This window comes from Dermacentor variabilis, unplaced genomic scaffold (assembly GCF_050947875.1).
Source record: "Dermacentor variabilis isolate Ectoservices unplaced genomic scaffold, ASM5094787v1 scaffold_12, whole genome shotgun sequence".
Taxonomy (NCBI): domain Eukaryota; kingdom Metazoa; phylum Arthropoda; class Arachnida; order Ixodida; family Ixodidae; genus Dermacentor; species Dermacentor variabilis.
In genome coordinates, this window is record NW_027460280.1 from 32,044,740 (window position 1) to 32,068,537 (window position 23,798).

The following is a 23,798-nucleotide window of genomic DNA, read 5'->3' on the forward strand; positions in this document are numbered from 1 at the left end:
GCCAAGCCTTACAGTCTGACAGAAGATGTGCACATGGGCGTGTCACACGTTATCAGTGCAGCACCCTGTGTTATTTGGCGCAGGAAAAACAGCGTGTATATTTGCTGCATTCGCGATCTCTGGGAAAGAAAGCGAAGGAGAGGGGGACCCGGGGAACGTGCGCGGTATCCAAGGCGGCTGTACTGGTGCTGAAACCCGTAAATTGTCGATATCCTCGCCTTCCTCGACTACATCAGTGGGGGGGGGGGGGGTGACAGAAGACCTATGGGCCCCGGGTGCCAGACGACCTAGCTACGCCACTGCTCTTATCTTTGCTGCCAAAATCCTACATCCTAGCATCCCGAACAAGTGGACACCGCACAACTTGAGTGATGAACAGCTCGGCGAAGACCACGCGAGACATTGTAAACTGGCAGCGGACATCGTCTGCTACAAATGTCGAACCGTCTGCTCGAGCGGGCGTGTTCCCCGCGGCGCCCGCGTCAGGCGTCGCTTCGCCAAAAATATTTTCGAACCACCCATACCCAGGCCCTCCATGTAGCGCAAGGAAGTTGCTGAACTAATTGAATTTGTCAAGCTGAAATACGTAGAAGATCGTAAAGTACGATTTACACACAACCTACGGACATGATAGCGTCGTGTTGTAATTTGACTATACGAAAAAAACATACTTCTCTCACGCGAAAACTCAGAGGCGTTCAGCGTTTCTACCATGCATAGACCGGCGTCATAGACAGCGTCCGCCATTTCCTCGTCCCTGCGCGCGAGTATGTTGGAAGCCATGGAGCGGCGCGCTCGGTTCCTTGCAATACCTCCATGTCGTCCTAGCCTTCGCGGCATCGTGGCCCACGCAAGAGGCCGCGTTTACTAGAAAGCCCGCCTTCATGCATAGCGTTCGTGGCCAGCATTTCCTGGTAAACATTAAGCCGAGACCACGCGTACGTTCGCGTCCTGCGCCTGCCGCGTCTCTCGAGTAATGGCGGTTTGCATCCATAAAGACGCGCGACCGCGCGCGCTGACGGGGCTAACTCAGAGACGCCTTGGAAGACGCCGCTTCGTACTTTGTTATGACAGTGTTTCAAAACGCTTCGATATCCATAAACGTAATTGTTATATTTTTATAGCTGTTAGATCAGCACAAAAAAAAATGAAGGAAGCACTTTCTTGCATGATATAAATCTGCTTCACCGAGAGTTGATTGTACCGCGCCGTAGCTGCATAGCCAGGCGCGCCGACACGAGGCAATCCAAGCGGGCGATAACAGAGAGGAGCTGTTCCCCGAGATCACGCCGCGTTTCCGCGCGTACGAGCCATGCCGCATCGTCTGCGCATGCGCGGGCGCGCGTCCGCAAGAGTACCTGTGATCTGGGCTTTACATCGCTACGCGCCGCGGAAAGGTCTGAAATTTCAATCTGAACGCGGTTTCCCGTTCCCTCACGGCGACCGCGCTCCAAGCCGGACGGCGACGTACACGTGTCCCAGCGCCTATACGTACCCGTGTTCGCAGTGTGACGTCAATCATCGAGACACGTGACTTCGACAATTATTCAAGGCAACATCTGTTATTTGTGTGATCTGTTGCTTGAATTGACGAATTGAAGTTTAGAGAAATAATAAGACACACAAACGGAATGTTTGCCTGTTTTTGTTTTACTTCGCACTGAAGCGAGAGATGTACTTCCGCTTTGTCTGCTTGTTCCTACAGTAGTGCAGCCACGTGCGCAGGTACAGAAACTATGCCATTTTCTACCGTGTTCCAGCGCGTGGTCATGCTATGCGATCCGCTTGTGTCTGCCTCAGTATTCGTGTAGCACTGAATTATACCGCTAGTCATGTGTCCTCGTACACAGCGCGCAAATTCGTGCGCCACGCGAAACGAGACAATCACAACAGTTCGCGCGCGACGCCGTCAACAAAAGTGCGCAGCGCCGAAAAAAAAAAACGAAAAAAAAATGAAGGCGGGGCCCGTGACGTATACGTCACGCAATCCTCGAGGTCTGGTATGGGGGAATGCAGGGAAGGAATTTCGCTTGCGGAGGCTAGACGGGGCGAGTGGAAAAAGTGTCTCGTTTGGCAGTGGAGCTCGCCTGCTGAAATCATGGGTTCGCGGCACTGAAATATTTCTATCTCGGCTATTAATGAGCCGATTTGAAAACATTTTGCTGCGGAACGCCCCCTCGAGACACGCAACAACTTACAGCATATAACCAAAATTTGCTATGGGGCCTGGTGAGGGACCCTTTAAGCGCGTCCTACAAATTCTTACATCGATCGTGATCGCAGCGGCGCGCCTTGCTCGGAAAACTGGTATTGGGAAAGGAGGCTTGAACGCTGAGCGCAGCGGGGATGAAATTTGGCGAGCGAAGGAAGCGCGAGGAGGAAAGCGGAGGAGGAGGGTTCAGCGAAAGCATGATGAAAGCGGCGGAAGCCACCGTGATGCACCACCAGAGGGCGCTAACATCCGCGCATCTGCCGTAGCGGTGGCACGAGCCGTGCACGGGGAAAAAAGAAAATAACAAGACACCTCGCTTTGGCGCGTAGCGTTCGCCGCAAGCGCTTCCCGGTAAATATTACGGTTGCATAAGCTGTAGTTGCTGGGAAGTGGCAATTGTGGCTGGTCTCTGTATAGCGCCACGCGTTGTGGCTCTGCCAGTGGGTGCGATGTCTCAATATATCGCGTGAACACGACAAACAAATTTGTCATTATGTAGTATAGTAGTAGTGTCGTTATGTAGCATGTAGTATAATCATCGGCGAACTTTTTGAGTGCGCGAACAGTTACTGAAGTATGACTGAAGCTGGTGAGGCCATTCAGCTCCATCGTTTTTTATCGCGACCTCACCACACGGAATGGCCGAAAGCCTGGAAATGAGCGGTCTGTAAGCACCCGTATACGTAGTAGCTCGAACGCATGGCCACCGGCGATTATTGCGCCCACTGTGCGCGCTGGGAACACCGAGCCGATGCATCGTGGGGCACGATGAAAGCGAGAGCCTTTGCGTCGCATTCTGTCTGCATTGGGTCCCACGGCGATCACTCGGCTCTCGCCGTCGGCGCGAGAAAGCGCCGGCAGCCGCGCGCTCCGTGTATCGCGTTTCGTTCACTGAGCGCTGCATATATCCCACGCTGCTTTGCTTTTGTCTTGTTCTAATAACATTAATAAAGGAGCCGTTCATACGCAGGAGCTTCGTGTTCCATGCGAATTGTGTGGCTTTGCCTCCGCAGGTGGGACGGCACCGGAACTTGGGCACCGAAGGCGAGCGCTCTGATTCGCAGTCCTCATTTTACCGTCCTCTCAGTGGCTCAGTCTTTTTCTCTCTTTTTTCTTGTATCATTTCCTTCCTTGCGCTTCCCAGCTCTGGTTGCGTCTGGCACATGACTTTCTTTGTTGTGCATCGACGGCTAAAGCCTGTTTCACATTATACGATCTTCATCGCACCGGAATGGCGATTTCCGTTGCATGCGACGGAAATCGCAGTCGCAGTGCCGATCCTCCTGCTCCCCTTTTCGACTGCGACCAACCGGTTGGTCGTACGTCGCACCGATTGCAGCGCTCGCTGCGACTTTCTGTTGAAATTGCGCCCAGAGCTATTTCACGGTTTGTTTGGGAAATGGCGTCTCGCTCAAAAAGTGCAATGCTCTGTGACCTGGATTGCCGAATCCGGCACGCAGCACCGACACGTGAATGGAAAATAGAACACTCGTACCGCATATTCAATTATCCCATTTCTATGCGTTCGTTGACATGCTACGTAGTAAATGAAGTACATATTCACGTTTGCCTCGTATGCCCTAGATCTAGTACTTACTAAACACCTTTGCGAGTTGCCATTACTGCAAGGTGTTCGATCCCCACAAGACCAAATGGCCTTTTGGCATGGCATGGCAAGAACTTTATTTTTGGTCCAGAGAAACTAGGGCCCGAGGGCAAAAGCGCCCAGGCTAAGTCGGTGGCTCCGCCCACATGCTTCAGGCTGTCCCGGTGTCGTGAGCTCTCCGAATGGCCAAGAGTTTATCTTGGAGGACTTCGCTGGATATGCGCCGACTGCAGTCCTTCTCACTGTTGAGATCCGAAGCCCTTTAGTTGGGGCACAGCCAGAACATATGATCAAATAGACACCGAGTGTGTCAACAACTTCTACATTCTGCGGGAAAATCCTGGTCAATTTTGTTAAGCACAAAAAGTGTGGGATAAGGTTTAGTTTGAATCCTTCTTAATGTCACTGCCTGAGCTCGGTTGAGCTTCTGATGGGGGAGGGGGGGGGGAAACCTCCTGCCGTCCCTATAGTGTGAGGTGATCTGGTGACAATTACTAAGTGGGGGTCTTCAGAATTCTCTTAAGTGTTAAGTAGCGTACAAAGATAACGCGTACGGAGCAGTTTAAATAATTGCAACCTCGGCAAGGGCATGTGACAAGACAGTAAAGTATACGAAGTTTCAACGTTGCGCTTAACGCGCGACCGTGTAGTTGCATTCTTTTCCTTTCGCGCGTAAGTTTCCCGGTGCATCTTGAAAGGTTATCTTACCTCACCTGCTTAATAAAATTGGCATGTTTTAATTGGCATTGGCATGGTTCGAACTGCCAACCGTGGCAGTCGCATTTCGATGGGAGTCACAGCTAAAAAATTATGCAGATCCCACGTACTGTGGGAATCGATGTAAGCGAAGCTTTCTGTGCTGGTAGCTTTGACTGACGACAATTAGCGGTGATGTTGACGGCAAAAGCCTAATTTCTTCAACGTTTAGTCTAACACAAGAATGGTGAGTTGATGTTAAAGGTTACCTTGCGTGCACCACTGCTGTTTGTCTGCGTAGTACACAAAACTCAAAGGGAGAAGTGTTTGATTGAGGCGTTGTTGTGCGCCATATTTCATTAACCTTCGAGAGGATTGAGCATTGTCATTGCCTCACATGGCACATCGCATCGTGGCAGAAGTATTAAACTTGAATTGGATTATTGGGCTGTACGTCCCCAAACCGCAATGGGATTATGAGGCACGCCGTAGTGGCGGACTCCGGATTAATTTTGGCACCGTGGTGTTCTTTAACGTGTCCCAAAATCTAAGTGCACGTGCGCTTTCTATTTCGCCCCGTGGAAATGCGGCTGCCGCGGTTGGGATCAAATCCGCGACCTCGAGCAATGCCATAGCTGCAAAGCTACCGCGGCGGGCACAAAAGTGTTGATTTGACGTGTGACCGCTTCCGTAGTGTCGCCTGGGCCCTGCGGTGCGCTTTAATTAATGTGGCTCTGCCTCTGGTCGCCCTGCATAGTTTGTACGCTTGACAAATTTGCATGGTGTTTATTTTTCAGAAATAGAAGTACTGTACCGTACCTTGAACTTAAGTTTATTCAGTTTCCCCGCAACCGCTGTCGTGGCTATAGTAGTAGCGTTTCCTTGCCTTCTCACGTCACCTTTTCCTCTCCCTCCTCCCCATTCCCGCCCTTGTATGGGAACTGCCAGTCTCCGTCCTCCCGTCTACAGTTCTGTCTACGCAACCTACGTCCCCTCGCACTAGTACGTTAGTAGAAAGGTAAGTGCTGCAGTTTCTGCAATGCTTTTGAGGGGGGTCACGCTTAATTACAGCTGTCAAGGGGCTAATGTGACGACGCCCAGGGAGCTGCAGAGGGCATTGTGCACATTCGCCGGGGTGGGGTCCAAACGAATTTCTCTCGTCGCCTTAACTCTCTGCTGCGCTCCTGTCATGTATACATACGCTCTGAACCAACCCCCGACGCGGTGTGCCAGGCAGCAGCAGCAGCAGCGGGAAAGTCGAAGGGCGAGGCAAAGAAAGCTTCGCTTTGATAAGAAGATATCTTTTTGTTAGGTTTAGTTCATCATCATTTATTGAACTCTTAAACTTGCAAATGCTATTTTGCTGAAGGAGGGAATGCATATGCAAGATCTAACAAGCAATATGAACACCAACTGAAGGCAAAGGGCACAATTGTAAAACAAACATCTTTCCGATACTTCGAATGTGGAGAACCCTCGCTGTCTCAATATGTGTTAATCAACAGCGCTGCACAAATAGGAATTATCAGACATCTTATGTACTCTACAGGTAGCTGCTTCTACACATGTATAAATGTCGAGATATATGAATGCCCATACTACATCATGCACGCAGCAGAAGGAAAACCTTTTTCAAGAGTTGTCGCTTCTGGCAGAAATGAATGAGCGGTAAGCAGCAGAAACATTATCATGGGGCATTGTGTAATATCGGCTATGAAACAATAAGAAAGTACCTATATCAGCAAAACCTTCTAGAGAGAGCGTCCTTTAAAAAAAAATAAAAGGGCACCCGTCGTGGACGCTCAGTGGCTATGGCGTCGCGCTGCTAAGCACGGTGTCGCGGTATGGGATCCCGACCGCCGCGGCTACATTTCAGTGGGGGGGGGGGGGGGCAAACTGCAAGAGCACCCATGCACTGTGCATTGTGTGCACATCAAAAAACCCCAGGTTGTCAAAATTAATCTAAAGCCTCTTACTACATTACGTGCCTTATAATCAGATCGTGGTTCTCGCATGTAAAACCGCTGAATTGAAATTAATTTTCATTGAAGAATAAGACGAGCTGCACTGTTTTGTGAAGGTCCCAAACGTTTTGTCAGGTTAATTGAATGAGAATTTCTATTATGGATGCATATTCGAGCTCTGAGCTAATTAAAATTGTGTAAGCGAAGAGAACCTAATGTAGATCTGGCAGTCTGTTAAGTATCGCATGACAAACAAGTGAGATGAACACCCAAATAATTATAAAAGGAACAGTGTTTATACACTAGCCCTAGAGAGCTTTTCCTGGTAGCAAAGGAGTTGCGTGCTTGCTTGTAGAAGTTTTTATACTTAAGCCATATAGTGCACCATGAACTTAGTTTGTCCAGGTTGCGCTGTAAAGTACAGTCACGTGGCAACTTACCTATACATCACACAATAATTGAAAAAGCCATGTGCGTTACATGATATGCCATAGCACCATGAACTTAGTTTGTATATATCACACATATATCGATAAACTGATGCAGAGTAGATGAAATGTAATCGGGGAGATCATTCATATATAGGCAAAAGAATAAGCGCTATTGTCCGAAGAGCTCCTCAATGCACTGGAACATGACAGGATGCTCTGCTGCTGCATACAGTGTGTTAAAGATGGCTTCAAAGAAACGCTGCTGTCTAGTAGATCACAGAGGAATCAGTTACCATTGCTTTGATTTCAAAAATGAAGCGTTTCTGTTGTACCTTGCTGAAGGCTTTTAACACAATAAACATGTAGCGTGTATGCGTCTACAATAGAATGTGTGCTATAATGCAGGTCAGGGAAAATATAGAATTTCACACTACAAATTACATTCCTCGTTCAGTAGTCACACACATATCATTTGCGGCTTCCTTCAAGGGCGGACATGGACTTCAGGGTTGGTGCTTTCCAGTGCGTTTGGTGCAAGAATATGGCTATAGGAGCAGGCACCGCGTATGCGCATTCACGAGCGATATACGCGCATTATTTCTTCAGAAGATGACGCTGAGCACGGGTAGTGCGAGGATCTCGCTGCGCTGACAGGACGATCTTGCTGCAGCCGGATGCTGCACATGCGGTGAGGGTGGCTATACGGGCTCGTTGATGGGCCATCTTGTAATTTGTTGTTGCATAGGCAGAACGACGCGGGCATAGAAGGCACATGAGTCAACACACAGCGCTGTACAGCCAGCTGCGAACAGCTGTTGTTTACGTACGCCGTGTCTCTTCGCACTGAACTCCAGGAACCGCCGTTGCGCACTCCAAAACAAAATTTAGACTTGAAAACGTTTTAAATCACAAAACACGCGTATTATTTGCTCCTAATAAAGATAGATCAATAATATTATAACACACACGTTTTTTTTTCATTACATTAAGATAATTACGCGGCGTGTACCACAGCGTGTATAAGCAACCCTCGGCGTCGCACCAGTCGCATTGTTGAATGGCACGCATGTGAAATGAGCCCTCTGCACCGATTTATTTCGCTCCACTCGCAGCATGTGAAATAGGCTTGACGCAAACGCAGCGGCGTATTCATACTCGCTTTCAACACACGCTGCGATAGAGCGAAAAAAAAAAATCGGTGTGCAGCTTAAAAGCTGCACACCGAGGCAGCCCCCAACCCACGGGCTGCCTTGCTTCCAGCTTTGATCCCCATGCTCCCCCCTGGGTGCCCTGGAGATCTAGCGCCGCCTGCTTTATTATAACCTCAGGTGCTCTCCTGAGGCCTCCGTTTGCCGCTTGCATGTGCCCTCCTGGAGCAGTGCTCGTAAAAAATCCAAGCTATCGTCCCGAAGAAAACAGCGACATGCGACTCGCACAACACCAGTCAGAACCTTGCCCCTTCAGACACAGCGATCATCAAATGGGGCGCCCGTGCCCACTGCCTCACCGCGCGGGCAGCCAGCGGTTGAGCGTAACCAACTCAACCGCACTCCTCAATGCCGGCATGTCTAGGGGACAAACGCATACAACACACGCTAATAAGCCTTCTCCGTAGTCGTATATTCAAGGAGCAAAAGCCCCCAGATTTTCTCTCTCACGCCCGCTCTTACTCGCGCCTATACGCACAAACGGCTGGCGATCCCTCAAATGAACTCCTCGTCACCGCGGCACGCAGACGCAGCTTCGTTTGAAATGCTCCGCTTTGGCGCTACGCCTGCCGCTTGGATGCACAGTGTCGCTTGCGGTACAGTGTACTTGCGGAAACCGCCCGTGATCCGCGGGTTTCAGCGGTCTGCGCGCTGCTCCACACTTCAATGTGGCGCGCTTGAGATGCGGGTTTCATCGGTGTATTAAGTTGGTGCTCCGCTTTCGCGCTTGTAAACCTTGCAGAAAGTAAAAATACTGTGTGTCGAACTGCTAATAAATCTTTCTTATTCACATTCATGTCTCTTTTAGCTTTTGATAGGCAACTGCTTAAAAGTCTGGCTAAGTACACGCTCACAGTAGTCACATGAAAGCAAAGGAAAGGGTTGGTTCGTATTTCCGCGATTTGGGCTTGAATCGTGTGCACGTCTGCCAACGGCTCATGTTTTCGAATACTGCAAGGCGTTCGGGCGCCATCTTGGTCACCTGGACGCAATAGGCATATATGGACGGTTTTCAAAGAAGCTCGCGTCACTTTTCGCCCCTTGGCATTCGAGTATATATAGAAAGGCGGCGGCCCTATTAGAGCTCGGGGTACGCGACCTTCTAACTGAAGAAAAACAAAACTACGAACACGCTAGTTGTTCATTGTTTTATTTTTTTTTAAGTTAAAAGGTCACGTACACCGAGCTCTACAAGGGCCGCCGCCTTTCTATACTTGTCCCGTCTGTCCGAACCCCTATGGGTCACCATCGGGGGAATAAGAGGCATGAAGAAGAAAATCGCACGTGCGGACAATCTGGCTCCATAGAATGGAACTCGAAAACGACGCATGAAACAAGCGGCACTTCTGAGGTATCAAAGGGGATGGCTGATTCGAGCGACGCCGACTTTTACTTTATGGAAGTATGCGTCACTTGCGACGAGTACCTTTAGCTTCAGTTGGTAATTTCTTCCCAAAGAATCCTCCTCTTATCCAGTGGCGTAGCAACAGGGGGGCCAGGGGGCCGTGGGCCCCGGGTGCAAGGGCCAGGGGGGGGGAGGGGGGAGGGTGTCATATACGCCTGAAGACACCCCTCTTTCCGCCGGCTTGACTGGGCGCAAATTGCAAAGAATGCTCCGGTATCCAGTAGCCCGAGCTCATGCACCCGATGCGTTGCGCCGCAGAATTGTCGGCTGCAGCTCTATCAACACCCCACGAAATAATTGCACGAGTGTGCGAGCTAAAAAAATTAATTCGCGAAATGGTCGCTAAACTACTCGCTTAGCGGAACGTTTCATGTGGGGTGCGCCCGTGCTGTGCGTTCATGCTGGGAGCAGGAGTCGCTAAACATACAGTGAGGCGTTGTAAGGCGTTGGGGCTCTTGGGTCCCTCTTCCGTTCACAACGCGCAGCGAAGACGAACAAAGACAGCAGCGAGAGGGCGTTCAACCAGCGCGCCCGGCGCTCGCGTTTACGGCGAAGCGCTCGTTGAGAGCGACGTTGCATAAGTGGGGCCGTCAAAAGTCGCGAATGGGATTCTCTGGATCGTCTTCAGGCTCGGTTCGGCCGAAGAGTTTGGCGGCGTATTACTCGACAGGCTGTAGTCGCGGGCCCGCCGCGATGCCCGGCTCGCTTTTACTTCCCGTCTCCCGCTCGCTCCGAGAAGCCGCTGCGAAACCTGCCGTTACGTTTCACGCTTTCCTTCTTACCCTCGGAAGTTTCAGAAAACTGTTGTTGTTGTGTGACTTCATGTCACAAGTACAGTGTCTGTATCAGCTGCACAGAATTTTATATAAAAAAGGGTGAATTTTGTAAGGATATTTCCCGATCGAGATTCTATGAAGTTATGTCTTTTTGTGATTACTAGGAACTCGGTAGCGCGAAAAATATGGCAGATAAGTAATAACCATATCCTTAATAATCCCGTAATTAGTACCTATAGAGGAAGCGCTTCAGTTTGTTACGTTTCGCCTACGACGCGCGGTAAAGCCGGCGAGGATACAACAGACGCCAGGGCTTCGTTCAAAGCGGCAGACATTTTGGCCCGTTCGGCGCCGCCGCTACGCCTCCCTGCCAAGCGCGTCCAAGCATGTTCCGATGCCACGTGTCTTCATGTGCGTGTGTGAGTGTATGTGCATATTGGTGCCCACGCTTGTCGAAGCGCGGCAGCCGGGGAGAGGAGCTCCCAACAACTGTGAAGCAAGGGGGTCCGAGCGGCGCCGACACGACGGCTGCTCCTCCTTCTCTTCCCATTGTGCCCACGCTTGTCGAAGCGCGGCAGCCGGGGAGAGGAGCTCCCAACAACTGTGAAGCAAGGGGGTCCGAGCGGCGCCGACACGACGGCTGCTCCTCCTTCTCTTCCCATTGTGCCCACGCTTGCCCAAGTCTTCGACAACTAATTCTTTCCCTTCGAAATAAATGTTTCTACTACTACTACTACTGTCGAAGCGCGGCAGCCGGGGAGAGGAGCTCCCAACAACTGTGAAGCAAGGGGGGTCCGAGTGGCGCCGACACGACGCTGCGCCACCTTATCCCATTGTGGCCGAGCGGCACCGTCACGTGCTCGTCTATAGAGGGGTTCCTTCTTGCGCTCAACTGCGAGAGTATAAAAGCAGCTGCCCCCGGACGCCAAAGGAGGGCTCCGATTTCTTCTGTTGAGTAAAGTGCACTCCCGTCTCTCTACTTCGGTCAACCTGACCGCCAACTCTTTGCGATGTTAGAATAAACAAGTTGTTTTGTTGTTACCAGTCGACTCATGCTTTGCCGGGACCTTCGGATGCTTCCAGTTGTACCCCAGGCCGCCAGGCCAACGCTACCCTTGGGGCTTGCGACCCAGGTGCAACAACGGGCGTCAGCGCCGAGTTCCCAACAACTCGCGCCAGCGGTGCGATTACAACAACTGTCTGCCAGCGGTGAGATCGCGACAACGGAGGCCAGCAGCGAAGAGATGCAGTTGACTGTATGCTGAGCAGCTCAACGACGATCCGGGAGCAGTGCAACGAGCCCTGTGTGATGACTGGTTGCCTGCAGCGGAACGACTGCGCTGAACTCTTGGCTGCGAGGTTTGGTGAGTGCGGGACTTTCTTCTTCTGAGCTTTGCCAGGCTTTTGTTAGTGTCAGAAACAGAGCTGGTAATTGTGGTTGTCGTTGCTGCCGGGTTAGTTTGCGGCAAGACAATATTAGGCAGTAGAGAAAGCAGCATTCAGAGCAGCCATGGATTTGAAGTCGTTGCGCAAACCGAAATTGCTGGAACTTGCAAGAGAGTTGGGTCTGGATGTCTCGGACAAACTCAGAAAACCAGAACTGCTAAAGGCTATTCTTGAGTTAGAAGCTGATGATGACGAGCTGTCGGAATGCCTGGGAGACCATTGAGGAAAGGGAGACGGGAAAAAGACAGGAGCGCGAAATTAAAGAACAGAAAGAAAAAGAAGAGCGTGAACGTAAAGAACAGAAAGAGCGAGAGCAACAAGAAAAAAAAGAAGAGCGTGACCGTCAACACGCTTTGGAAATGAAGCGTCTCGAGATAGAGATGGAACGCGCTTGTAATGGAAGTCAGGCACACGGTGCAGGAGAACGCGTATTGTTCAAAATGACTGACCTGATGCGGCCGTTTAAGCTTGGAGAGGACATTGGTTTGTTCCTGGTTAACTTTGAGCGAACGTGCGAGAAGCAGGGGTTCTCTCGGGAAACGTGGCCACAGCGCTTGCTCACTTTGTTACCCGGCCAGGCGGCCGACGTAGTCGCTCGCTTGGATAGAGAGGAGGCAGAGGATTTCGACAAAGCGAAATCGAGTCTGCTAAAAAAGTACAGGCTGTCAGCGGAGGCGTTCCGTCGGAAGTTTCGGGAAGATGAGAAAGGCAGAAGTGAGTCATACACAGAGTTTGCGTACAGGCTTATGTCAAACATGCAGGAGTGGCTCAAAGAAGAGAAAGCGTTTGGTGACCACGATAAAGTTCTGCAGTGTTTTGGGCGAGAACAGTTTTATAGTCGGTTACCTGAGAACGTGCGGTACTGGGTCTTGGATAGGCCAGACGTTAGTACAGTGGCTAAAGCCGCCGAGCTAGCCGAGGAGTTTGTGACGCGTCGGGCTCGCGGAGCTAAGGACGGTCAAAAGGGTGAATTTGGCTCCAAGTTTGAGAGGCCAAAGTTCACACCCATGAGAGCCAAGGGGAACACACGTAGTGCGGATGCGAGTGAAAGCAGTGCGACCGAACCTAAGGAGACGGCGGCAGCCGAAGCCGAACGCAGAAAGCGGTTCGAGACGAGGCAAGCGCGCGTTTGTTATACGTGCCAGAAGCCGGGTCACTTTTCGGCGCAGTGTCCGTAAACAAAACCAAAAGTTGTGTTTTTGTCAATATGCAGCACTGACGAGAACATGAAGCTTCTCGAGCCTTACATGCGAGACCTCCTCGTGAGTGGGAAACAGTGCCGAGTGCTTCGCGATTCCGCAGCTACAATGGATGTAGTTCACCCGTCTTACGTAGAAGCCCATATGTTCACGGGCGAGTGCGCATGGATCAAGCAAGCCGTGGAAGCTCATAGCGTGTGTCTGCCGGTAGCAAAAGTGCTTATTGAAGGACCTTTCGGAGCGCTTGAGACGGAGGCGGCAGTGTCATCTATGCTGCCTCCCCAGTACCCGTACCTATTTTCGAACAGGTCCGATCACCTCCTGCGCGAGAAGGGGCTTTTGTTTGGTGAGGCTAGCGTTCAGGCCTTAACCAGATCGAAGGTTCGGGAGCTCGCTGCAAAGGCGGTAGTTGCGGGGCCGACGTTGGCAAACAATGAAAAAGGGTCAGAGGCGCAGCAAGCTGATATTCAGAGCACGCCCGAACTGAATAAACTTGAGTCTGTAACGTTAAAGGCACCAGATACTGGAGAGGAAATTCCCGATAAGGGAAAGTTAGAAGAGCTATCTGCAGATTTGCTCATCGCGCCTACGTCAGATGGACTTAATAGGTTGCTAAAAGTCAGCCGGTCGGCTTTGATAGCCGAGCAAAAGAAGGATGGCAGCCTAGAAAACATACGCTGCATTGTCAAGGAAGGTATCGCCAAGAAAAATACTCGTTTTGTGGAAAGAGGTGGAGTCCTGTACCGGAAGTATCTAGACCGCAGAGGAGTGGAGTTCGATCAGCTGATCGTGCCTCAATGCTATCGTCAGGATCTGTTGCGCTTGTCGCACGGGGGTTCGTGGTCCGGACACCTAGGAGTTAAGAAAACTAAGGACCGTCTCTTGCAAGAGTACTATTGGCCAGGGTGTTTTCGGGACGCAGACCATTTCGTGAGGACATGTGACACCTGTCAGCGGGTGGGCAAACCAGGGGACAAATCGAGGGCGCCGTTGAGATTGGTACCTATCATTACGGAGCCTTTTAGACGGCTCGTTATTGATACAGTGGGACCTCTGCCGGTAACAGCCACGGGGTACAGACACATTTTGACTGTGATCTGCCCAGCGACAAAGTTCCCTGAAGCAGTGCCGCTTAAAGAACTCAGCTCAGTTGAGATAGTCAATGCACTACTGTCCATATTTGCGCGAGTTGGTTTTCCTGCGGAAATCCAATCAGATCAGGGCACAGTGTTTACTAGCGCTTTGACGACAACTTTTCTCGAAAGGTGTGGGGTAAAGCTGTTACACAGCTCAGTGTACCACCCACAGTCGAATTCCGTTGAGAAGCTCCACTCCGTCATGAAGCGCGTGTTGAGAGCATTGTGTTTTGAACATCAAACTGACTGGGAGCTGTGTCTGCCTGGGGTGATGTTTGCTTTACGGACCGCGCCGCATGCGGCTACGGGGTTTTCGCCAGCTGAGCTGGTGTACGGTCGCTCGCTTCGGTCTCCGCTTCGCATGCTTCGAGAATCGTGGGAAGGCAGGGGCGACGACCCAGTCGTGGTGGAGTACGTGCTTAAGCTCCTCGAACGCTTAAGAAGGGCACAGGAGTTGTCAGGTGAAGCAATGGCAAAGGCCCAGCAGAGGGCCAAGGTTTATTATGATCGGACCGCCAGGGCCCGTCGTTTTGAGGTGGGCGATGAGGTCATGATATTGCGCACATCGCTAAACAACAAACTAGACGTGCAGTGGGAGGGCCCAGCACGAATTGTTCAGAAACTGTCGGACGTTAACTACGTGGTGAGTCTGCCAGGAAAGCGGAAAGCACAGCAAGTTTACCACTGTAATCTGCTCAAACCTTATAGACAAAGGGAAGCAGTGGTGTGCATGATGGTAAACGTTCCTGAAGAGCTTCCGGTCGAGCTTCCGGGACTAGGCTCAGTGACGAACAGGGAAGACACCGGTCAAGTCATTAGTGACCTTATCAGTAAAGCACGGCTGTCTCCTGAGCAGAAAACCGAACTACACCAGCTCTTACAAGAGTTTCAAGGTCTGTTCTCTGAGAGGCCTGGTAGGACTTCTGTACTTACTCATGATATAGAACTTACCTCCCCAGAGCCAGTACGATCCAAGGCGTATCAGGTGTCACCCCGCCAGAGCGATATTATGGAGGCTGAGGTAAAGAAAATGCTACAGCTCGGTGTTATTGAGGCAGGTGAGAGTGATTATACCTCCCCTTTGATTTTAGTTGAGGTACCGGGCAAGGAACCTCGTCCTTGCGTCGACTACCGCAGGCTTAATTCCATCACTAAGGATCAAATTTATCCGATCCCTAACATCGAGGAGCGCCTTGAGAAAGTTAGTAGCGCTCAGTTTATTTCCACCCTAGATCTTGTCAGGGGTTATTGGCAGGTTCCACTTACAGAAGAGGCTAGTAGGTATGCGGCGTTCATTTCACCAATGGGAACATTCCGTCCTAAAGTGTTGAGTTTTGGTTTGAAGAACGCGCCATACTGTTTTTCAAGCCTCATGGATAAAGTGTTGCGGGGACAGCAAGAATTCGCTTTACCGTATTTAGACGACGTAGCGATATTCTCCGCATCCTGGTCTGAGCATATGGCACACTTGCGGGCAGTATTAACCCGCCTGCGCGAAGCGGGCTTGACAGTCAAGGCTACCAAGTGCCAGTTAGCACAGGCCGAGGTTGTCTACCTCGGTCACGTGATTGGTCAGGGTCGTCGCCGCCCCTCTGAAATAAAGGTGGCCGCTGTGCGAGACTTCCCGCAACCGCGCACGAAGACCGATATTCGGTCGTTCTTAGGTGTCGCCGGCTACTATCAGAGGTACATCCCCAGGTACTCTGATATCGCGGCTCCCCTGACGGATGCTCTAAGAAAAACAGAGCCCCAAACAGTCGTATGGGACGAGACAAAGGAAAGAGCTTTTAACGCCCTAAAGAGCGCCCTAACAAGCCAGCCTGTGCTACGATCGCCAGACTACACAAAAGGGTTCGTAGTTCAGTGCAATGCTAGTGAGCGAGGCATGGGCGTTGTACTGTGCCAACGGGAAAATGGAGAAGTAGAACACCCCGTCCTGTATGCTAGTCGTAAGCTGACCAGTCGTGAGCAGGCGTACAGCGCCACCGAGAAAGAGTGTGCGTGTCTCGTGTGGGCCGTTCAGAAATTGTCATGCTATCTAGCCGGCTCGAGGTTTATCATTGAGACGGATCACTGCCCTCTCCAATGGCTGCAGACCATCTCTCCCAAAAATGGCCGCCTCCTGCGCTGGAGCCTCGCTTTGCAACAATATTCCTTTGAGGTGCGTTACAAAAAGGGGAGTCTCAACGGTAACGCCGATGGCTTAAGTCGAAGCCCCTAACGTAGGAATCAGCCTCAAAATTGTTTGTTACTGATGTTTTTCTTCCTGAGGCAGGATTTTTAACATATTGCTTTTGTTTAGTGTTTCAAAGTGATGATATGCTTTCTAGTGCAATTTTTCAATTTGTGGACGCGTTCTAAGTGCTGCTAGACTACTGTAAGGAACTAGGCAGTGGTATAGAAGGGGAAAGAGCCTGGCAGGGCTTAGTGAGGGTTGTGCCGTGCTTGCTGACTGAGCGGTTGAGTTTCAGCGTAGTTCTAACGCTTGCCGGGAACGAGAACAAAAATGTGAACTCTCCCGAAGTCACTTTGCAGTGTCCTGTGCGAACCTGAACGAGAGAACGAGGCCTTCTCTGTGCGCTGCGCTCAAGAAACGTCGAGGGACGCCCGACTTCGGTTATGAGCATCATCGAGCGACATCCCTCCGGACAGCGGATGCAGTCCCCTGACCATCGGGATCTCCTTCCCCCGGCGGGGCGGTCTGTTACGTTTCGCCTACGACGCGCGGTAAAGCCGGCGAGGATACAACAGACGCCAGGGCTTCGTTCAAAGCGGCAGACATTTTGGCCCGTTCGGCGCCGCCGCTACGCCTCCCTGTCAAGCGCGTCCAGGCATGTTCCGATGCCACGGGTCTTCATGTGCGTGTGTGAGTGTATGTGCATATTGGTGCCCACGCTTGTCGAAGCGCGGCAGCCGGGGAGAGGAGCTCCCAACAACTGTGAAGCAAGGGGGTCCGAGCGGCGCCGACACGACGGCTGCTCCTCCTTCTCTTCCCATTGTGCCCACGCTTGTCGAAGCGCGGCAGCCGGGGAGAGGAGCTCCCAACAACTGTGAAGCAAGGGGGGTCCGAGTGGCGCCGACACGACGCTGCGCCACCTTATCCCATTGTGGCCGAGCGGCACCGTCACGTGCTCGTCTATAGAGGGGTTCCTTCTTGCCCTCAACTGCGAGAGTATAAAAGCCGCTGCCCCCGGACGCCAAAGGAGGGCTCCGATTTCTTCTGTTGAGTAAAGTGCACTCCCGTCTCTCTACTTCGGTCAACCTGACCGCCAACTCTTTGCGATGTTAGAATAAACAAGTTGTTTTGTTGTTACCAGTCGACTCATGCTTTGCCGGGACCTTCGGATGCTTCCAGTTGTACCCCAGGCCGCCAGGCCAACGCTACCCTTGGGGCTTGCGACCCAGGTGCAACAACGGGCGTCAGCGCCGAGTTCCCAACAACTCGCGCCAGCGGTGCGATTACAACAAGTTCGAGAATCGAGGACTCAAAGTCTTAGTATTAACTCAATAAAAACTTCTTAAACAAAATCGTTTTGGATGCTACAACCTACAGTACTTTGGCACTGCGGGCGGCGCCCAGTATATGGCAGCAGCTAAAAAAATATGAAATAGTGGACCAGTGACGTTGATCCCTTAATCCTCTCCATTGCGAGTGCAGACCAACAATAGTGCAAGCTTTCGCTGGCACGGGCTTCATCGCGGCCTTTTCTTTCTTTTTTTATGGTGACGCCAAGAACCGACGCGAAGCGTGCTCTATTCTGTACCCAATCTTGCAGTGGTGCCGCAGCTCGGATAATCACGTTTGTCCGTATAGCAGCAAATGAAAACAAGGCTTTATTGATCAGAATGAAGAGAACTCGTAATTGTCATAGCATTGGCGCCCGCGCAGCGGGGAGGTAGCTGGCGTTTTCTAATAGGGTGGGGAGATCAGCGTCACTGACAAACAATTTAATTTTCGTTTTCGTTCAGGGCTGCCCACTGACAAAATACTGCGTGCCATAAATACCTACGAAGATTTTTGTGAAGTTGTTGTTAGGCAAGATATGAATGTCGGGCTTCAATTTTGCAAATGCAGTATTGCCGCTAAAATTGGTAATTATAACTTTACTGTAAAGATATTTTTTGTTACTTGTGACGTGAGCCATATTTTCCACGATGCCGCATTTGTATTGGCTGCCAAGCCTTACAGTCTGACAGAAGATGTGCACATGGGCGTATCACACGTTATCAGTGTAGCACCCTGTGTTATTTGGCGCAGGAAAAACAGCGTGTATATTTGCTGCATTCGCGATCTCTGGGAAAGAAAGCGAAGGAGAGGGGGACCCGGGGAACGTGCGCGGTATCCAAGGCGGCTGTACTGGTGCTGAAACCCGTAAATTGTCGATATCCTCGCCTTCCTCGACTACATCAGGGGGGGGGGGGATGACAGAAGACCTATGGGCCCCGGGTGCCAGACGACCTAGCTACGCCACTGCTCTTATTTTTGCTGCCAAAATCCTACATCCTAGCATCCCGAACAAGTGGACACCGCACAACCTGAGTGATGAACAGCTCGGCGAAGACCACGCGAGACATTGTAAACTGGCAGCGGACATCGTCTGCTACAAATGTCGAACCGTCTGCTCGAGCGGGCGTGTTCCCCGCGGCGCCCGCGTCGGGCGTCGCTTCGTCAAAAATATTTTCGAACCACCCATACCCAGGCCCTCCATGTAGCGCAAGGAAGTTGCTGAACTAATTGAATTTGTCAAGCTGAAATACGTAGAAAATCGTAAAGTACGATTTGCACACAACCTACGGACATGATAGTGTCGTGTTGTAATTTGACTATACGAAAAAAACATACTTCTCTCACGCGAAAACTCAGAGGCGTTCAGCGTTTCTACCATGCATAGACCGGCGTCATAGACAGCGTCCGCCATTTCCTCGTCCCTGCGCGCGAGTATGTTGGAAGCCATGGAGCGGCGCGCTCGGTTCCTTGCAATACCTCCATGTCGTCCTAGCCTTCGCGGCATCGTGGCCCACGCAAGAGGCCGCGTTTACTAGAAAGCCCGCCTTCATGCATAGCGTTCGTGGCCAGCATTTCCTGGTAAACATTAAGCCGAGACCACGCGTACGTTCGCGTCCTGCGCTTGCCGCATCTCTCGAGTAATGGCGGTTTGCATCCATAAAGACGCGCGACAGCGCGCGCTGACTGGGCTAACTCAGAGACGCCTTGGAAGACGCCGCTTCGTACTTTGTTATGACAGTGTTTCAAAACGCTTCGATATCCATAAACGTAATTGTTATATTTTTATAGCTGTTAAATCAGCACAAAAAAAAATGAAGGAAGCACTTTCTTGCATGATATAAATCTGCTTCACCGAGAGTTGATTGTACCGCGCCGTAGCTGCATAGCCAGGCGCGCCGACACGAGGCAATCCAAGCGGGCGATAACAGAGAGGAGCTGTTCCCCGAGATCACGCCGCGTTTCTGCGCGTACGAGCCATGCCGCATCGTCTGCGCATGCGCGGGCGCGCGTCCGCAAGAGTACCTGTGATCTGGGCTTTACATCGCTACGCGCCGCGGAAAGGTCTGAAATTTCAATCTGAACGCGGTTTCCCGTTCCCTCACGGCGACCGCGCTCCAAGCCGGACGGCGACGTACACGTGTCCCAGCGCCTATACGTACCCGTGTTCGCAGTGTGACGTCAATCATCGAGACACGTGACTTCGACAATTATTCAAGGCAACATCTGTTATTTGTGTGATCTGTTGCTTGAATTGACGAATTGAAGTTTAGAGAAATAATAAGACACACAAACGGAATGTTTGCCTGTTTTTGTTTTACTTCGCACTGAAGCGAGAGATGTACTTCCGCTTTGTCTGCTTGTTCCTACAGTAGTGCAGCCACGTGCGCAGGTACAGAAACTATGCCATTTTCTACCGTGTTCCAGCGCGTGGTCATGCTATGCGATCCGCTTGTGTCTGCCTCAGTATTCGTGTAGCACTGAATTATACCGCTAGTCACGTGTCCTCGTACACAGCGCGCAAATTCGTGCGCCACGCGAAACGAGACAATCACAACAGTTCGCGCGCGACGCCGTCAACAAAAGTGCGCAGCGCCGAAAAAAAAAAACGAAAAAAAAAAAATGAAGGCGGGGCCCGTGACGTATACGTCACGCAATCCTCGAGGTCTGGTATGGGGGAATGCAGGGAAGGAATTTCGCTTGCGGAGGCTAGACGGGGCGAGTGGAAAAAGTGTCTCGTTTGGCAGTGGAGCTCGCCTGCTGAAATCATGGGTTCGCGGCACTGAAATATTTCTATCTCGGCTATTAATGAGCCGATTTGAAAACATTTTGCTGCGGAACGCCCCCTAGAGACACGTAACAACTTACAGCATATAACCAAAATTTGCTATGGGGCCTGGTGAGGGACCCTTTAAGCGCGTCCTACAAATTCTTACATCGATCGTGATCGCAGCGGCGCGCCTTGCTCGGAAAACTGGTATTGGGAAAGGAGGCTTGAACGCTGAGCGCAGCGGGGATGAAATTTGGCGAGCGAAGGAAGCGCGAGGAGGAAAGCGGAGGAGGAGGGTTCAGCGAAAGCATGATGAAAGCGGCGGAAGCCACCGTGATGCACCACCAGAGGGCGCTCACATCGGCGCATCTGCCGTAGCGGTGGCCCCAGCCGTGCACGGGAAAGAAAGAAAATAACAAGACACCTCGCTTTGGCGCGTAGCGTTCGCCGCAAGCGCTTCCCGGTAAAGATTACGGTTGCATAAGCTGTAGTTGCTGGGAAGTGGCAATTGTGGCTGGTCTCTGTATAGCGCCACGCGTTGTGGCTCTGCCAGTGGGTGCGATGTCTCAATATATCGCGTGAACACGACAAACAAATTTGTCATTATGTAGTATAGTAGTAGTGTCATTATGTAGTATATGTAGTATGTAGTATAATCATCGGCGAACTTTTTGAGTGCACGAACAGTTACTGAAGTATGACTGAAGCTGGTGAGGCCATTCAGCTCCATCGTTTTTTATCGCGACCTCACCACACGGAATGGCCGAAAGCCTGGAAATGCGCGGTCTGTAAGCACCCGTATACGTAGTAGCTCGAACGCATGGCCACCGGCGATTATTGCGCCCACTGTGCGCGCTGGGAACACCGAGCCGATGCATCGTGGGGCACGATGAAAGCGAGAGCATAGAGAAAGGAATGGCGAGAGCCTTTGCGTCGCATTCTGTCTGCGTTGGGTCCCACGGCGATCACTCGGCTCTCGCCGTCGGCGCGAGAAAGCGCCGGCAGCCGCGCGCTACGTGTATCGCGTTTCGTTCACTGAGCGCTGCATATATCCCACGCTGCTTTGCTTTTGTCTTGTTCTAATAACATTAATAAAGGAGCCGTTCATACGCAGGAGCTTCGTGTTCCATGCGAATTGTGTGGCTTTGCCTCCGCAGGTGGGACGGCACCGGAACTTGGGCACCGAAGGCGAGCGCTCTGATTCGTAGTCTTCATTTTGCGGTCCTCTCAGTGGCTCAGTCTTTTTCTCTCTTTTTTCTTGTATCATTTCCTTCCTTGCGCTTCCCAGCTCTGGTTGCGTCTGGCACATGACTTTCTTTGTTGTGCATCGACGGCTAAAGCCTGTTTCACATTATACGATCTTCATCGCACCGGAAAGGCGATTTCCGTTGCATGCGACGGAAATCGCAGTCGCAGTGCCGGTCCTCCTGCTCCCCTTTTCGACTGCGACCAACCGGTTGGTCGTACGTCGCACCGATTGCAGCGCTCGCTGCGACTTTCTGTTGAAATTGCGCCCAGAGCTATTTCACGGTTTGTTTGGGAAATGGCGTCTCGCTCAAAAAGTGCAATGCTCTGAGACCTGGATTGCCGAATCCGGCACGCAGCACCGACACGTGAAAGGAGAATAGAACACTCGTACCGCATATTCAATTATCCCATTTCTATGCGTTCGTTGACATGCTACGTAGTAAATGAAGTACATATTCACGTTTGCCTCGTATGCCCTAGATCTAGTACTTACTAAACACCTTTGCGAGTTTCCATTACTGCAAGGTGTTCGATCCCCACAAGACCAAATGGCCTTTTGTCATGGCATGGCAAGAACTTTATTTTTGGTCCAGAGAAACTAGGGCCCGAGGGCAAAAGCGCCCAGGCTAAGTCGGTGGCTCCGCCCACATGCTTCAGGCTGTCCCGGTGTCGTGAGCTCTCCGAATGGCCAAGAGTTTATCTTGGAGGACTTCGCTGGATATGCGCCGACTGCAGTCCTTCTCACTGTTGAGATCCGAAGCCCTTTAGTTGGGGCACAGCCAGAACATATGATCAAATAGACACCGAGTGTGTCAACAACTTCTACATTCTGCGGGAAAATCCTGGTCAATTTATTAAGCACAAAAAGTGTGGGATAAGGTTTAGTTTGAATCCTTCTTAATGTCACTGCCTGAGCTCGGTTGAGCTTCTGATGGGGGAGGGGGGGGGGAAACCTCCTGCCGTCCCTATAGTGTGAGGTGATCTGGTGACAATTACTAAGTGGGGGTCTTCAGAATTCTCTTAAGTGTTAAGTAGCGTACAAAGATAACGCGTACGGAGCAGTTTAAATAATTGCAACCTCGGCAAGGGCATGTGACAAGACAGTAAAGTATACGAAGTTTCAACGTTGCGCTTAACGCGCGACCGTGTAGTTGCATTCTTTTCCTTTCGCGCGTAAGTTTCCCGGTGCATCTTGAAAGGTTATCTTACCTCACCTGCTTAATAAAATTGGCATGTCAAACGTGCAGGCCATTGCAATCAATTTTCTACGACAGCATATTTAACTCCGTGGCTTGATTAAACAGCGTCGTCAATTTGCCTTCAGATATTTCCTGCACATTAAGTTGTATCTCGTCTCTAATGTAACATCTTTTTTTTTCTCCTGCACAGAAACCAATAAACATTGAATATCTTGCGCACTTTGTATCCTTGCTGCCCCTGTATTAACCCTTGCTTTGACCGGTAATTAACTATACAGTTACGTAACATTATTGGCTTGCTATAGTGGCAGAGGGACGACGCACCTTCCGGCAACGTCATGTAGAACTCGTGCAACAATACGAAAAGCAGTCAAACAGCCGGCTCTTATGTAGGTGAAACAGTATAAGGCGATACGTTAAACAAAAGCAAATCAAAACTTTACAGTGTACTGCCAGTTGCGTCCCTTCCTGTGAATGATTGCATCCTTTAAGTATAAAGGCTACTTGTACCGTTAAACCTAATGAAGTGTGCAGAAACATCCTTGTCTAACATGTTTCTAATAAGTTTCTAATAAGGTTGTGATCACATTTATTAGTGTGTAAACCATTATAACGATATCCTAGCTCTGTCATTACTATGCACGAAGTACCATGTACTTGCAAGAACACCTCAACCTGTGATTTTAAAAGAAATTTCTGCATTTCAGGTATGCACAATATGCATTTTATTCAATAAACAGCTTTATGCAGCTTTTTTTGCGATGACACACTCATTTGTTGCAATTTTTACCTACATACAGGCAAGAAAAAAGAAAACACATATCTGTCGACAACGAAATTGTTCTTCGATTTATTCAACTAACACAATTGCTGTGGCATTCTGCTACTAACACAAGGTGAGGGTTCGAACTGCCAACCGTGGCAGTCCCATTTCGATGGGAGTCACAGCTAAAAAATTATGCAGATCCCACGTACTGTGGGAATCGATGTAAGCGAA

The 23,798-nt window shown here is 50.8% G+C and overlaps 1 protein-coding gene across 2 annotated transcripts in view; it reads left to right on the plus strand.

The window, feature by feature from the left end:
- The window catches only part of Ae2 (anion exchange protein Ae2), a 335,868-nt gene that overhangs the window by 96,589 nt on the left and 215,481 nt on the right, over positions 1–23,798 (plus strand). The window lies entirely within an intron of this gene.